The 16,938-nt window shown below is 34.2% G+C and overlaps 1 long non-coding RNA gene across 2 annotated transcripts in view; it reads right to left on the minus strand.

Moving 5' to 3' along the window:
• Positions 1 to 16,938, minus strand: part of LOC110214760 (uncharacterized) — a 106,764-nt gene that overhangs the window by 40,196 nt on the left and 49,630 nt on the right. For both annotated transcript variants that reach the window (XR_002326368.2, XR_002326367.2), the window contains exons 2-5: positions 9,492 to 9,588; positions 9,152 to 9,271; positions 8,929 to 9,023; positions 404 to 526 (exon numbers count right to left, since the gene is read on the minus strand). This is a non-coding gene — a long non-coding RNA (uncharacterized LOC110214760). The remainder of the gene's footprint in view (positions 1 to 403; positions 527 to 8,928; positions 9,024 to 9,151; positions 9,272 to 9,491; positions 9,589 to 16,938) is intronic.

Here is a 16,938-nt window from a genome sequence, read left to right on the forward strand (position 1 = left end):
TGCTAAATTTGTGACTTTCACAAGTTTAAATGAAATTGAAGTCAAATAACATTTTGCTTGAAAATTAGCAAAATTTTGCTGATAAGAAAAAATGATTTCTCTTATGATAAATCAAGTTTGATTTACTTTTCCTAAAATGGAAGTTATGTTTTGCATAGGGAGAATAAATATATAAGGGAAATAGACAACTGTTTCTGTGTTCAAAAAGAAGTAGTGTCCCCTTTCTGAAAACATGAATTAACTACACTGAAATTAATGCTTAAAAATTAGGAAGCTTTAAACTGAAGACTAAAACATGCCATGTTAAAAGAAATTGGAGTAGTCTGGCAAATACAGATGGTGAATTAAACCTACGTCAATTCTTCTCCCTTCCATGAAAATCAATTATTTGTTTCTATCTTACCTTTGCCATTATTCATAACAGAATGGACATTTTCCCATTAAACAGTGGCTTCCTGTGCAACTTTGCTGCTTTGCCAGGTTCATTCACTCAGCTCTCCAGAGAATTCACCTCCCACAGTGGTAACTGTAGAGAAATATAGAGGAATAAAATATTGTTGTTCTTATTTTCCTGTGGTTCAGATAAACATATTTCAAGATTATAATAGATAAACTAATTCAGACAAAATTTAACTTTGTCAATACCCTTTTGAATGCTACTGGCCTTGTTTGATAATTGCATAGAAATATAGTAAAAATGGAATATATGGATTCAGCACAAGCTGAAGTTAAGCTCCTACAAGTAGTCATTTCAATATTTTAAGTACTCACTAAGTCCTTAATATGTACAGAGCACTGTGCTATATGCCTGGATCAGCTGAGGATCTTGCCACATATGTTACAAAAAAATTTAGGCCGCCGACCAAAAGCTCCCTTTTCTCTGTTTTTCCTTATCTCTCATATCAATAGATTCCTTCTACTACTTTCTCTTCCTTCAACCCTGTTTCATATAATGAGCTGGTCCTTCTCCTTGCCAAGGCCAATCACTCTACATGAACAAATTATTCCATTTCATTCACTCTTCTCCAACAGATTGTATACTTTTTAATCCCCATCCTTTCACTTATCTTCAATAACAATGTAAATGTCATATTTGTACTTTAACACTACATTCCTCAATGCACTATATTAGAAGTGGAAATAGAATTACAGATGATGGATGCAAGAAAAGTATCTGGATAAAGCAAATATACATAGAAGAAATCTATAGCAAGAGCAAAGCAATTTTGAAAGAATTGCAAGTTCAATTTTCGAGATATCTGAAAGAGAAGATACTAAAAGGATTAGAGGTAAAAAATGATAAATGGTCTTTTAACTAAAAGTGTAGGTAAAAATGAGGGGACATCACTATTTACTCACCAGTATGATTAACATCTTATTGCTATGATTTTTTTGGGAGGGAGAAATTAGTCACCATATGATTTCCCAGCCCAGTGCAGGTGCCCTATCCCTCCCACCACCTCTTGTTTTTCAACTTTTTTTTTAAAGGTATTGACTTCCACCATTAAATTACAAGCTCCTTCAGTACAGGAAATGATGGGGTTTTCTAACCTTCCTTTATGTCTCCAGCACTTAGCACCATACCTGGTACATAATAGGTACTTAATTAATGTTTGTTAACTACATAAATCAAGGATATCTAGGATATAAATATGAAAAAGGAACATGCAGACTTTGGTAAGTGATTTTCTATGACAGATTGGCCGTCAATTGACTAAGCTAAAGAAAATACAAAATCTTCACTGAACTTGTTGATTATGTGTAGTTTTGATTAGACATGCATATATACATACAAATTGACTCAGCAAAGGCATCTGTAAAATATCTTCCATGAATAAGACTCTATGAGATTTCCTGATACACAAAATGATAGAAATTTTTTAATGAACCTTTGATTACTACTGTCCAACAAGAGACATAGGAGGGAGACACAACTGTCAAAGGTGTTCCCATTGTCATGGAGGAGGAAGTTCTGTGCGAAATTCAAACAAGAGAAATTTTCAGTAAATTATATGGCCATTCAGATACTCTAATCCTACATGTGACACTGTGTTGCTTTCATGATATACTAGAATGTTATGGAACCTCTTCAATTGTCCTTCATGACCACTTCAACAGGTTATCCTGGCAACCCACATAGGCAAAAATAAATATTGAATGATTACTGTTATCTAGATTATGACATGCTGTTGGATGGACAACCCTTTGAATTATTCGGTTAGCCCTTGGACAGACATAGAAGATAGATAACAAATTGAACCCACAAATGAACAGAGGAAAGACAATAAGACTAGCTTGAATCCTGGAAATTGTGCAACACTTTTAATCATTCAAAGCTACTCTTTGAACCAAGAATCCATTTTTTTAATGGCAATATTTTCCCTTAAGTTGAATGTTGATGTGAAACGTAGGTTACTACAATTTACCTGCAAAGAAAATACAATTGTTGATGACCTAAGTGAGAAGATATATGATTGACATAAGTAAGCTATAATATATAATAGCAATATCTTCCATGCAAAAAAAGATTGATATAAAAGATTCACAACAAATGCATGATCATTGGGGCAGCTAGGTGGCACAGTAGATAGAGCACCAGCCCTGAAGTCAGGAGGCCCTGAGTTCAAATCTGCCCTCAGACCAAACACTTAACACTTACTATCTGTGTGACCCTGGGCAAGTCACTTAACCCAATTGCCTAAAAACAATGCATGATCATTAAAGAAACTTGGCTGCCATGCAGCAAGAATGAGTAGAGATTTATGCACAGGTGGAATATTGCATAGCCCACGTACCTTTGAACTGTTTTCAAAAACTATTATGGAAGAATGTCTTCAGGGAGTTGAAAAAATCAACAATGGAAGATGCATGGGAGAAAATGAAAAAGAATTGTACAGTAAAGTGGGAATAGGTTGTAATCTACAAGGTTAGAGGTGAAAGCCAATTGAAGAGATCAGTAATCCACTGGTGCAAATGTTCTTAATATGGGGCTAACAGAACCTTAAAGAATCTGTGGATAAATTTCTGGAGGTCCATGACATTACATGAGAAAAAATTCTTAATATTCACTCTAATGGGAATTTATCATTTTCTTCAGTCATCTATAAATCTCTTGAGAAGAAGTCCAAGGTTTGGATAGATAGCCAAAGAGTTCCATGAGACACATACAAAAGGGTTAAAAAAAAAATAAAAGCCCTGCACTGAGATATTGAAAAGTGTGGAACCCACATTCAGACCTGTCACTTCCACTTGGATCTTGCATCTACTCCATATTGACTTAAAAGAATGACAACTGTCTGAAAGCACATTTACCCAAAGAACTACAGAAGATATATCCTCACTTAGGTTAGAGCTAAAAATAACTGTACCTAACATAGTTTTACTAGGTCCACTTATGTGGTTAAAAAAAGAATAAATTTGATGGACAATTTAAGTGCTTTATCAATCTCTGAAACAGTAAATAATATAATTCTTTGGGTGATAATTAAAAGTACTTACATTTTTACAAGCTCTAACATTTACACAATATTTCCCAACAATCAGCCTACCTGGTAACTCAAGGCAAGGAAATTAAGGTTTAGAGGAGTTAAGTGACTAGCTAATTTTCATAAAACTAATACTTTTCAGGAATAGAATTTGAAACCAGGTGTCCTTACTCCAAATTCAGGTGTCTTTCTACATCACTGTAGTTATGCAGCAAGTGATGTTTATCTTCAGTAAAACATCCTTTAGGATGAACACTGAAGACTTTTCTCTATACCAGATCATGAAATATGTTTTGTTATACCTCATATAGCCATATCAGTAAAAGAAAATATGCCCAAGAACAGAGCTTTGGACAGAATGTAACCCTTTTGCCAAAAATGGAATGAAAGACTTAGAGTATTTTTGGGGGGAACAAGGGAAGCAGAGGTCACAATTCTTTGGCCTCCAAAAGATTCCCTTAATTTGAAAGTCACTGGAAATGATCCTGTATTTGTGCCATAGACATCTTAAACTCAGTAAGTCAATAATAAACTCATTATATTTCCTATGAACCTTCTTTTTTCTAATTCCCCTATTACTGTTAAAGATTCCACAATCCTCTCTGCCACCCGGGCTTGCAACTTAAGTAACATTCTTGACTCTGCACTTTCTTTTTCTCATAGCCAATCAGTTGTCTAATCTTGTCATCTCTACTTTTGTAACATGTCATATTTTCTTTCTCCTGACACTATCTGACACCCTTCTCATGATTTCACACCTGGACTAATTCAATAGCCTACTGGTTGGCATCTCTAACTCAAGGCTCCCTCCACTCCAATCCATTTGTCCACTCTATTCTTAAATTAATCTTCCCAAAACATTGGCTTCACAATGTCATCCCCCTATTCAATAAACTAAATGGTTCTCTTTCTCCTCTAGGATCCAATATAGTATGTTCTGTTTGGCTTTCAAAGTCTTTTGTAACCTAGCCTCTTCCTACATTTCCATTTCCTGCAAGCTCACTCCCACCTACATATTCAGCAATCCAGTGACTCGAGCTGTCCCATACTATTCTTCATATACAACATTTCATCCCTTAATTCCCAAGAGTTTTAACTAGCTGTCCCTGGTGCCTAGCATGCTCTTCCCCCTCTTGTCTTCCTCCTGGCTTATCTGGCTTCTTTCAAGTTTCAGCTAACATGTTACTTTCTTCAAGAAGCCTTAACTGTTGTTCTGTAATCTTAGCACCTATTCCCTGAGATTGTTCTCAGTTCATCTGTATATATCTCCTTTGTATCTAGCTGTTTGCATGTTGTTTCTCTCATGAAACTGACAGCACAGACTTTTTTCTTTTCTTTTGCTTGTATCCCCAGTGCTTAGTATAGTATTTGGCACATAGTAGGTACTTAATGTTAGTTGATTGATTGACATTGTCCATACTATATCAATGGAAGTTTTGCTGCTGCTGCTGTTTGTCCTTCATTCTCAAAAAAGACCATGAAATGAGGGAGGTGATGCCATATCAAAGGAAGTTTTATTAAAAGGGAAAAATAAATTTAAAAATAAAATACTTTTCCTGGGTCTGGTAAAAACAAAACAATGTAATTATTCCTAAATTCATCCTCTCCAAGCCCTTATATAAGACTATTTAAACAACATTCGATGGATACTTTATTATGGCTCAATTCCAGGTAAGGGTAATAAGTCAGGCATGCATATTGTTGGGGCATATCATGTTATCATTTCACTTTGAGTTGGTAGAAGTGAAGAAAGGATATATAGAGAAAGTGGGAAACCTACACATGTATAATCATGGTGCATTTTAATTCCTTGTTATCTCAGTACATCTATAGATCCATGATCTCACTGGCATTGATATTTCCTATGCTAATATAATTCATGACCACATAGCCTCTCATTTTGTGTGGTCCTTGTGTTTTTCTTTCTAGAAATCTTCCAGTGAGTAATCACCTAACATTCTGGAGGCTGTCCTCTGGTCATTTCAATATTGTATTGACTAAGGACAATATTCCAGTTGTTTACATCATAGACTCATAGGAACATGGTGTAGAAATGAAATTTAGAGATCATCTAATCCAAATTAGTTCATTCTAAAGATAAGTAAACTGTAGTGCAGCAAACAGAAATGTTTTCTGATTATCACATAGGTAATAAGTGGCAGTTAGGATGCAAACTCAAGTCTTCCGATTCCATATTCACCTTCCACTATACAATGTAATTGTTGTTGTTGTTGTTGTTTTCCTATACTTCCTACATGATATACCCATGTCCTTTTTCTTGGTATACATGTTCTTCATGATATCTTTTTGCCCCTCTTCTTATTAGTAATTCATCACCAGTAATATATTGAAACCTGTCCAGTTTCCTATTACATTGCTATATTCATAAAGGACTGGGAATGTGTTATTTTCAATATTGCCCCATAATAGATAATGTGTGCATATGTGTATACATGTTGTGTGTGTGTGTGTGTGTACATACATAGCAGGTATTCAATAAATACTCCTGACTGGCATTCCTAAATAACAACAAAGCTAATGAATTTCTGTTACTTAGTTTTCAAAATATTCATCTTCTTTTACATAACTTTGTGTATTAACTACAAGGAATGGAGTCTTAGAACACAATGGAAATTGTCTACATTTTACAAGGAAAGTTGATCCTCATTAGTGTAGATCTGGGCACAGAGAAGACCCCTTGGACTCATTTATTCAACATATTGCATCACTTAGAGCAAATGCTAATCTCTAGTTTACTAGATGCCCTGTCTTTTTCTCATATGGCACATTATAATTTTATAAGGTTTTCCCACATAGTATTCTGTCTGATCCACCATATGTTAAGTAGTAATAGTCAGGGACTAATTTTCTAAGGTTAACAAGTGATCAAATTGTGTACTGTCATTATGAATTACTATTTACAGCTCATATCTGTTATTAGCACTATAATCTGGGGCAATGAGTTTTGCACCAAATTATCTCAAGTTATCAAGGTAACAATTTAATGATAATCTACTTGTTAAATTAGACTTATAAAAAGCATGCATCAATAACACAGCAAAAGGACATAATCATTACAGAAAATTCAGAATCCATTGCCATTAGATATTTGAATTGAGTTAGCATTTCAGCAATCATGAAAGGTAGACCATGTTAATAGATGGCATTTCAAAGAATCTCCATTAAAATGACTAGTATTTTCCTCTATATATTGAAATGATAAATACTAGAATTATTTGAGGGGGAACAGGTCTCCCCTAAGGTAGAAGGAAACACCTGTGTGCATAAGTTTGTGTTTCTATATTTCTTATTGTTTTTCATCATCACTTCCCTTTGACATTTCTTTCCTTCCTCTAAACCCTACAATATGAATTCTAAAGTACTTTTGGCTGTTCTACCCCCTCCTTCTCAGGTTCATGAAAAACCACAATCTTGCCAATATCTCACCTTCCATCTTTCCTTCAGCTAAATACCCATTATCCTGATCTCCCTGGATATGTACTGATTGTTTACAGCACCTGCTTATATGAATTCACTCAAGTACAAAGCCCTCTAACCAGATAAACTAGATTCCAGGGTGCCTCTTTATATGTTCTCTGAGCAAAACTTTAAAAAAAAATCTCCACAGTGTCTTCTGAGTCTAAAACTTACCGTATCAAAGAAAAAGAGACAAAGCTATCTCTCTCACTGGAGCTTCCAAAAAAAAATGACATGGAATTTATGATTCTGCAGTTGATCCAAATATAGCTCTGGAGCTGTGGCTCTGACTCCACAAAATATTCTGAGGAAAAATATGTATAACCATGCAGCATGGCTTCCTCACATGTGTTTATATATCTAAGCATCTAGATAGAATGGTGGCAGACACAACCAAAATAAATTGGTAGATAAAGATTTAATGTCTTCTAAAGTTAGCAATATACAATGAGTAGAAACTGATTCATCTTCCCCCATATAATTAATGCTCCTAAGAGCAAAACTAATAAGATGATTTAGTTTCACACTGTAAATATTTAGTATGAAATCTTGTCCCTTCAGTTCCAGCTTTGCATTTATTTTAGATATAGTAAATCAATGTTATCAAGAGCTTCACAGTAGATAGCAAATTACTGAGAAAATGCATTTGCAAAGTCAGTGCAGAAAGTGCCCTACAATCTCCTACTTTTTAATAATGTAAATATGGAGACTTTACTAGAAATAAACATATGTGATATATAATACTTTAAATTTTATAAACTGCTTCTCTTGGTCTACCTTATATCTTCTGTTCATCACAATAACCCTTTGATATTGAGTATTACATATATGAAGAACTCCATTTTACAGATAATGGATTTAAGTCATAAAGAGGTTAAGTATTAAATAGCTAGTAAATATCAGACATGGGAGCCAAGTCTTCCTAACTCCAACTTCATTAGTTGGCCCACTAGGCCACATTAGTTCTCCAATACATTATTACATAAGTAAGATGTAGGATAGTATGTACAAAAACATTAGTCTTGGCAAGTGACAGCCTAGGATCAAGTCTTAGCTCTGATACTGGCTATGTTACCCTTAGCAGACGATATACTCTCTGTGTTTTAGTTTCTTCATCTACAAAATGGGTGAGAATAATACTTGCATTACCTCCATCACAAAACTGTAGTGAGGAAAATATTTTGTAAGCTATAAATAACCGCATAAATGAGAGTTAATAGTACATCCTCAAAGCTATCATTAGGAGTAGGCAAGATAGGCAGATAGCTAAAATATAGCATTTCGCAGGACACAATGAAAGTCTTTTTTTTTTAATTCCACCTTTTACACATGAGAATATAGCTTTATACTGCCAAGACCCAGGCTGACTGAGATTTCAGATATTAAGTATATATCTTTAATAGATTCACATAGATATTGAAAAACATTTTTTTTTCTTGGATTAGAATGCTAATTGACACTCTAAGTAAAGTTAACTGACATTCTGAGGAAGCCTAGACTGTTAACATAAATTCTGAGGTGAGCTCAGTTTGTTTGATAGGACTCTGGGTTGCTTTGGGACTACAGGAGCATTGAGGAAGAAACTTTATCTAATGCTTTAGGGTACTTGAAAAGGCAAGTCAGAGAGATGAAAGTAAGAAGCAGGTAAAAAGCAAAATAAGAGATGGTAAGGTGTGTTGTAGGAGTACAGTAAAAAGGAAGCCAGGCTAAACATCTGCAATTGTGGTGGTTGGTAAGAATTCTGGACAATACCTCCTTCTTTTAGCTTGTATGAGTTGACCTTAGCCTAGAATACCATTAGATAATTTTTATATATTATATGAATGCTAATTTATATGTTGTATTATATGATAATGGCATTACATCTGATGGTCATTATTGCTAATATTGTCTCAAATAATAACTTCAGAGTTTGAGATTGAAAGAATAGAAGCTCACCTATGTGATGATATGTCCCAGATCTTACCTTGAGATTGGAGCTAAATCAATTAGAGATAATTTTCTGTCTTTTGGTAATGAATGAGAATATTCCAGAGCATATCCACCAGACTGTCTTTCAACCTAAAGAGATAAATAATGAATAACATAAAAGTAAAAGTAGTGCTGAATAGGAAGTGAGTTGTGTTTGTTCCTAAGAGAATCTTAGGCATCTTGTGTCGCTCACAAGCTAATAGATATATTTTAAATACCAGAAAATCTCCTTCATGTTGCAGGCTACTCTTTGTTTAACTGTATTTTATTGTTCCCCTTTGTCTTCATGCATGCCACAATAACTTCTGGAAGCCACCCACCATACTTGATTGAGATTTCTCACATAAAAATGAAAAAAAAAACAATTAGGCAAAAATAGATTTTTCAGTGAGAATATGAGGAAAGAGACAGAGGGAGAGAGGGAGAGAGAGAGAGAGAGAGAGAGAGAGAGAGAGAGAGAGAGAGAGAGAGAGAGAGAGAGAGAGAGAGAGATGTAAATATAGATAAAAATATGGCTATGGATAGAGATAGATATCAGTCCTCTTAGCCTTCTCCTACTTTTTCTTCTTGAAAGGTATGCTTCCTTATATATTCTCTAAGACTATCACTGCTGTTGGTGGTGGTGTAATTCTTCAAAGTACTGCTTTTGTAATTTCTGAAAGAAAAACAGGAAAATTAGTGGATCAAATATTAATACATAGTTTCCAACATTTTCCATACTGCTATTTGTTATTGGAATTACAAGGACTAGATCTTAGTTCTAGTTTTTTCCTACCTATGGGATCTTTGGCAAATCATTTCAACTATTTGGTTCTCTGTTTTCTCATTTTTAAATGAGAAATGGGAAGCACTCTGAACTCCTTTCCATCTATAATTCTCATGGAGTCTATGGGCCTTACAGAATTTCAAAACTGATGAAAAAATCTAAATTTCATTTACAGGTTAGTAAAAAATAAATATTTATTTTTCTCTATCTAAGCTTATGAAGTCCATAAAAAAATCTTTCCATAGATGCCTTGGGGCAGTTTAAGAACCCCTGGTTTAAATCAAGCCAAAGAAACTTAGGACTAATTTCCAGAAAATCCATGTAGGGGAAACACACACACACATACACACACATACCAGTCTTTTTTGTTTCATATGGGGATGTGGTAGGAACACTATCCTAACCCTGGTCCCATATAACTTAGGCTAGTTTTTTTGTTTGTTTGTTTGTTTTTTTGTTAATGTTAAGGTGATCCTCAAGACTTAGTTGGTTCAAGAGACTAAGGGCTTAAACTTTTGATATCATTCCCTGGCTTGCTAAATACAAAACAACCTTGAGGAGCTCCAGGTACTTTCTTTCATGCTTGGAAAAGCACAATGAACAACTCAGAAAAGGGAGCTTCGCTCGGAGGAATCAAATCGAAGTGTCCTCAATGTTTAGCCTCACTGAATATCCTTTTCCTCCTATAGCTAGATAAATCTCCTTTAGTAATTATTGAATGACTTACATGTGCCTCATTTATTTCCAGTATTAAATCTAAACTTCCAGAAGACTGGCAGGAGGTAGGGTCAGCCCAGAATAAGGGAAATCTCAGAAACCTACACAAGTTTTTATTAAAAGCCAGTATTTAATTATATGTTAGGGTAACTGACAAATTAAAAGAAGTTATGGAAAATTTAAAAATAACAATATAAAATTAAAATTTTACACAAATGATTTTAGCAAAAGAAATTAAACTAACTACAAAAGGACTACCTGTGGGAACCTAGCCTGGATGAAGTTACACATAAATTTTCTTAGAGTTTTAATGAAATTATTACCTATGATACACAAGTTACTCTCAAAAATAAAAAAAGAAATACTCTACAAAATTGCTCTTATGTGACAAACATAACTCCGAATATATAAGTAAGAAAATAACAGTAGATCAATATCATTAATATTAATTTTTAAATTCCAACATAATCCTGGGGGGGAAATTACAGCAATATTTTTTTAAATTATTCACTACAATCAGGTTAGATTTTTTTTTATCAGAGTTCATGCATTGTTCACATTAGGAAAATAATTAAAATAATATTTAAAACAAAAAAATCTAAGTGCATGTCAATAAAACAGAAAAATTGACACAGTATAACATAAATTTGGACTGAAATAACTACATAGTAAAGACATTAAAGGATTTTTAAAAATTGATCTTAAAAGTATGTATACAAAGCCAAAAGCTAGCCTTACTGATCATGGGTAACATTAAAAGTTTTCCCAACAATTACCATCTGACAAAGTGGTAGAAATTATAGTGATAGCATAAGGAAAAGGAAAGGCATAAGCATGAACAAAGGGGAGAGAACAATCATTCTTGTTGGCTGATGGCATGATGGTTTACACAGAAAACAAAAGAGAATGGATTGTGAGGTTTTTATGCCCTAGTACATGGTCAATTTTTATGTAGGTACCATGTACCACTGAGAAAAAAAGTATATTCTTTCTATGCCCATTCAGTTTTCTTCAGAGGTCTACCCTCTCTAACTTTTCTAAAATTCTACTTACCTCCTTAACTTCTTTCTTGTTTATTTTGTGTTTAGATTTATCTAGTTCAAAGGGGGATGTTGAGGTCCCCCACTAGTGTGGTTTGCTGTCTATTTCTTCCTGTAATTCTGCTAGGTAGAATTTTTTAAACAAAGAAGGGACACAATTGAACACAAAAGATAAAATTGATCACCTTGATTACACGACATTAAAAAAAAAACCTTTCACTGCCAAAACATTACAATGGATTAAAAAAGTAGCAAATTGGAGAAACACTGTTTAGATCAAATAGCTTAGGAAAATGTTTAACAGCCAAGACATATAAGGAACTAGCAGAAATATGTAAGCCCAAGAATCATTTTCCAACACTTTCCAGTGGTTAAAGTACACAATATGATCAATTATTTTTTAAAATGCAAACTATTAACAACCACATGAAAGAAAAAAATTTCCAAACCAAATTAACTCTGAGCTTTCTTTTCATAACCAAGAAACTGGCCAAAAAAATAGACAAAATATAGTAATATTTAATATTGGAATGGTTGTAAAAGCAAAGTTATTGTAATACCTGGCTGGTGAAACTGTAAATCAATTTAATAATTCTGGAAAGTAGGGGCAGATAGCTGGTGCAGTGGATACAGCATCAGCCCTGAAGTCAGGAGGAACGGAGTTCAAATCTGACCTCAGACCGAACACTTGACACTTACTAGCTGTGTGACCCTGGGCAAGTCACTTAATCCCAATTGCCTAAATAATAGTAGTAATAATAATAATAACAATAATAATAATAAAAATTCTGGAAATTCATTGGGAATTATGCTAAGAAAAAGGTCCTAAGCCTTTCACCCAGACACCCTACTGCAACTTATATACCTGAAAGACATTAAAGATAGAATAAAATATGCTTAATTAAAAAAAAACATTTTTGTAGTAACAAAGAGCTAAAAACCAAATCGTTTTTAATTAATTAGTGAATAACTAAAGAAAGTGCCATGAAAATATGACAACATATTACTTTGTAATATGTATATATGTGTTTATGTGCACACACACATAAATGACAAATATGAAAAATACAAGCAGACATGGAAACAGTAATATGAGTGAATAAAAGCAAATAAATATGAACAAATATGAAGCAAATGGGATCAAGAAAACAATATCACAAATGACAACAACATGTAAATATAAAAAACTCAATAAATCAAGAAGCACTTCCTATGTTCTAGGGAATATGTGCTGGAGATACAGAGAGAAAGCAAAGAGTCCTTGCCATGAAGGACCTTACAGTCTAATGATAACAGCATCAACAACAAATTGAAACTGGATGGTCTATAATTATATTGACCATACTTGGACTAAAAGAAGATATATGATAATCTATCTCTTTCTTCTTTGCAGAGATGACATACTACAGATGTGAAGCATTGTATATATTATATAACTTAATTAATATGTTAGTTGATTTTGCTGAATTGCTTTTACCCCTTTTTTAATTCTTTGTGCTTTGTTTGTTTCTTTTTTGATGAGTAACAGCTCTCTAAGTGTGGAAGTGGAAATTACTATATTGGGAAATGAATATGATATAAAAACCCAAAATATAAATAAATTTTAAAGGAAAAATATAACAAGGGCTCATGGTTAAAAGAGAATTTAAAAAGGACATGGAAAATGGTCAAGTTGCTCTGACATTATCTGTGATTTGATGTGAATTTTTCAGGCTAAAGGGCAATATAAGTGTTTCAATTATACTCTGATTTGGTGAAAATCATGAGAACTAATCAGACTGATTAGTTCATTCAAACCCACTCCTGTTGGGATTGTGCCAAAAACACCAAATGGAAAATATGATTCTATAACCTTCTGTTTTAAGTTCTGCTCAACAATTCAAAAGCATTTCTTGTGATAGAAAATCACTTAACCTCAGATGATAATGGGATTCACAATGCCGACTGTCTTTTATTGCTTTTTCTTTTTTTACTCTAAGAGTTTATGGAATTTGTGTTCTTAGGCATCTCTACATAGGCGTATATGGAAACAATACTAATCAAATCACTTGCCAGTGAGTTAAACCTTTCTTGCATGCATATAAAAAATTCCAAATTACATTGACCTTTTGATCTTGCTATTTGGTCATATTCCACATATACAAATGATTAACTCTATAGAGGACCTAGTCCTCATAGAAGGGGAGTTCTGCAATAATTTATTGACTTAGTATAGATCTGGCCTTTATCAAGTCCACTCTTGACAGTTTCTTCAAAATAGGCTATCATTTTCCTAAAAAAAAAAAAAAAGAAAAGAAAAGAACAACTAGAGAGAGAGAAAAAATTAATGTCTAGTCTGTTCATTTTGGAAGAGTCAGAAGTCAACATTCTCCAATAAGGTATATTTTGTGTGATTTTTAGTTTAGATAGAAGTAGATGAGAATGAGAAAAAAAATTATGTGAGAGGTTGATCTGCAAATTCTAAGACAAGTTTGGACTTCAAGATTTCTAGACATTGTTTTTCCTTAATAACCAGGGAGTTGGGGCCTTAGAAACTGAATTAAAATTCTTTACTTATCTGAAATCAAAGATCAACCTACCACAGCAACCAATGGAGGCAGAAATGTGATGAATAGGTTTGTGTGTCAAAACAATTTGGGGGAAAGAGGCCCTACCAGCAAGTTTAATTCTTTGTATAAGTCTTTGGAAAGAACCACCACAATCACATTATCAATTCCAAGGATACAAGGATGATACCAAAACAATCCCTGCCATTATGGAGCTTACATTTGATAAGGGAAGATGACATATGCACCAAAGCTATGTAGAAGATTTAACAAATAAATTCAAGATAATTGGGAGGGAGCAGGATTACCATGGTAGAGGAATCAGAAAATGCTTCATATAGAAGGTGGCACTTGAACTGAGCCTTGAAAAAATTGAGGATTCTAAAAAGCATGGGTGAAAATTAATAAGACACATAGGAGGCATGGAAAGTAGTTCAGTTTGGCTAGAATGAAGGGTAGGTAAGCATATCTAATCATTGTATTCCCTATTTATAAACCTGCCTGTTCTCCTCAGAATAATATACAAATTTCTTAAACTAATAGTCAGGGTCTCCACCATAAAGCTGCAACCTGTGTTTCTAGCTTTATGCCCCATCCCTCTCCTTCCTATATACTCTAGCAAAACCATGGATCAACTGAAATTCTTAGTTTCCCAGACTTGGTCTGTATCCTCTTAGCTCCATACATACACATAGACCATCTCTCATGCCTGAATGCATTCAACCTCATCTCTTCCTATTGAAATCTTTCTCTGTTCTCTGAGGTTCTTTGAATGTAGTCCTAGCTCAGGTACCACGTAGCTTCATAGCCTTCCCTGGAAAAAAAAAAAAGATGAAAGCAATCTTTTCCTCTTCAAAATGTCTTAGACCATTCCTTTGTCCTGAGTTGTCCTTTGTCCCACCACATTCTGCTCTTTATTTGTTTATATTCCACCCCTATTAAGCTATAGATTCCTTTAGGGAGGGGTCATGTGTACTTTTGCATCCTTGTGTTGCAAACACTTTGTGCTTAGCCTATATTTAATACAAATTTGAAGAATAAAAAAGGAATATGAAGACTAGTGATATAAAACAAATTCAGAAAAGATAGCTCCAGATTGAGGAAAACTGAATAATGCATAGCCATATAGCCCTTAAAGCTGACAAAATGTATTTCTTACAGTAACCTTATGATTTCAGTACAACAGTATTTTATACAGTATAGCATTACACTAATTTTATATATTAGGAAATGGAGACTCAGGGAGGTTGAATAAAGTTGTCAACAGCCACAAGGCTCACAAGTATCCAACCTATGACTCCTATTCTAAGTCCAATTGATTTTAAAATACATAGACTGGTTTGAATATCAAACTAATATATTAAGGATTTTATTCAGCATATTGAAGTATTTAGAGTGATTGGCTAATGATAAAATATGATTTCAAGGGAGACTAAACTTGTCTGATACTTACTACCTGTATGAGCAAGACTAAGTAACCACCTCCCCAGTATTTTGTTTACTTATCTAAAATACAGAGAGAGAGAAATTGTCCTGTATGCCTCTGAGGTTCCTTCTAGCCCTACATCTGTGATTTTATGATCCTAAGATCCTAGAGACAGGAAGACTGGTGAAGAAGCTATTGCAATATTCTAGATATGTCCTGTAACAGAATCATTAGGAATGGTAATAGAAAGAAAGAGCCACATAAGAGAGATAGTTTAAAGACATATTTGATTGATAGTATATTATGGGCAAGGGAGAGTATGATTTGAAGTCAATACTGACATTTCAAACATGAGCAACTGAGTGAATGGAGTCACTGATAGTCGTGGAGAAGACAGAAAGAAGAATAGGAGCAGAAAAAGATCAGCTCAGTTTTAGATATTTAGGTTTAGATTTATATTTAGATTAATAGGAGGTATTGTCGAAAGATCCAGATAATAATGCCAAATAGACACTGGAATTTTGGTTTTGGGAATAGGACAAGTCAGACCTTGTTTCTTTCTGTCCAGCATGAAGCAGGCTTGTATGAAGGGTCAGAAAAATCTTCTAGCGTGGCCTTTCAGATGGCTCATGAAAAGAAACTGAGGCTGGTGACTTTGCACAGCCCTCCCTCACTTAAATACAATTCACTTGTAAGTCATGGCCCTTTTACAGAATGAAGGACAAACTCACAAACACAACAATGCCATCTCATTACATGCTTCAGGTGATTAGTAAAGGTAATCATGGTGAAAGGAAGAAGGAGGTGAGCTCTAAATTTGGAGCAAAGAACCACAGCATATTTTGAAATGGGGTAGCCATCCTCTGGGGAACCCAATGTGTGATTACACACTATGGTATACAGATAGATCCCAGAGGATTGTTACATTTATGTTGCCACTCACTCATGTACCTAGAATTCCTAAAATAGCATCTAGAAATTTTAAAAAAAAAAAGCCAGAATGGTCGATAAGTGGTATAATGGTAGCAACTCCTTAATTCCATAAAAAGTTTTAATGGATTGGACACTAGTCTTGAAACTAAGGAAGCTTGATTTGACTAGAAATGAATCATTAGCATCATGTAGATATTTCTACTCTTACCCCAATGTAGCTTAGAATCTCAGAAGCATTAGAAGTAGAGAGATTCAGTACTTTGTTTCCCTACCTTGTAAGTTCCTAATTCCAGCTGTGGTTGTTCTCTTCTGTCTCTCACCACACCTGATCCTCCTCCACCCCAACCCTCACCCTAACTTTAAGGATGTCAGGGTAAATTAGTGTACTACCCCAGATCTCTGAAAGTTAGTATTTATGTAGTATCAGTATGGGAAATTTATGGTCTCTTTAATCACTTCTAAGCAGCATGGTGCAATACACAGAGACTGACTTTGGAGCTAAGAAAATCTGGGTTGTAGTACTGACACATATAGGCTTTGTGACTCTGGCCAAGTCCCTTAACTCAGGCTGATTAAA

This window comes from Phascolarctos cinereus, unplaced genomic scaffold (genome assembly GCF_003287225.1).
Source record: "Phascolarctos cinereus isolate Bilbo 61053 unplaced genomic scaffold, phaCin_HiC Scaffold_4;HRSCAF=312, whole genome shotgun sequence".
Taxonomy (NCBI): Eukaryota; Metazoa; Chordata; class Mammalia; order Diprotodontia; family Phascolarctidae; genus Phascolarctos; species Phascolarctos cinereus.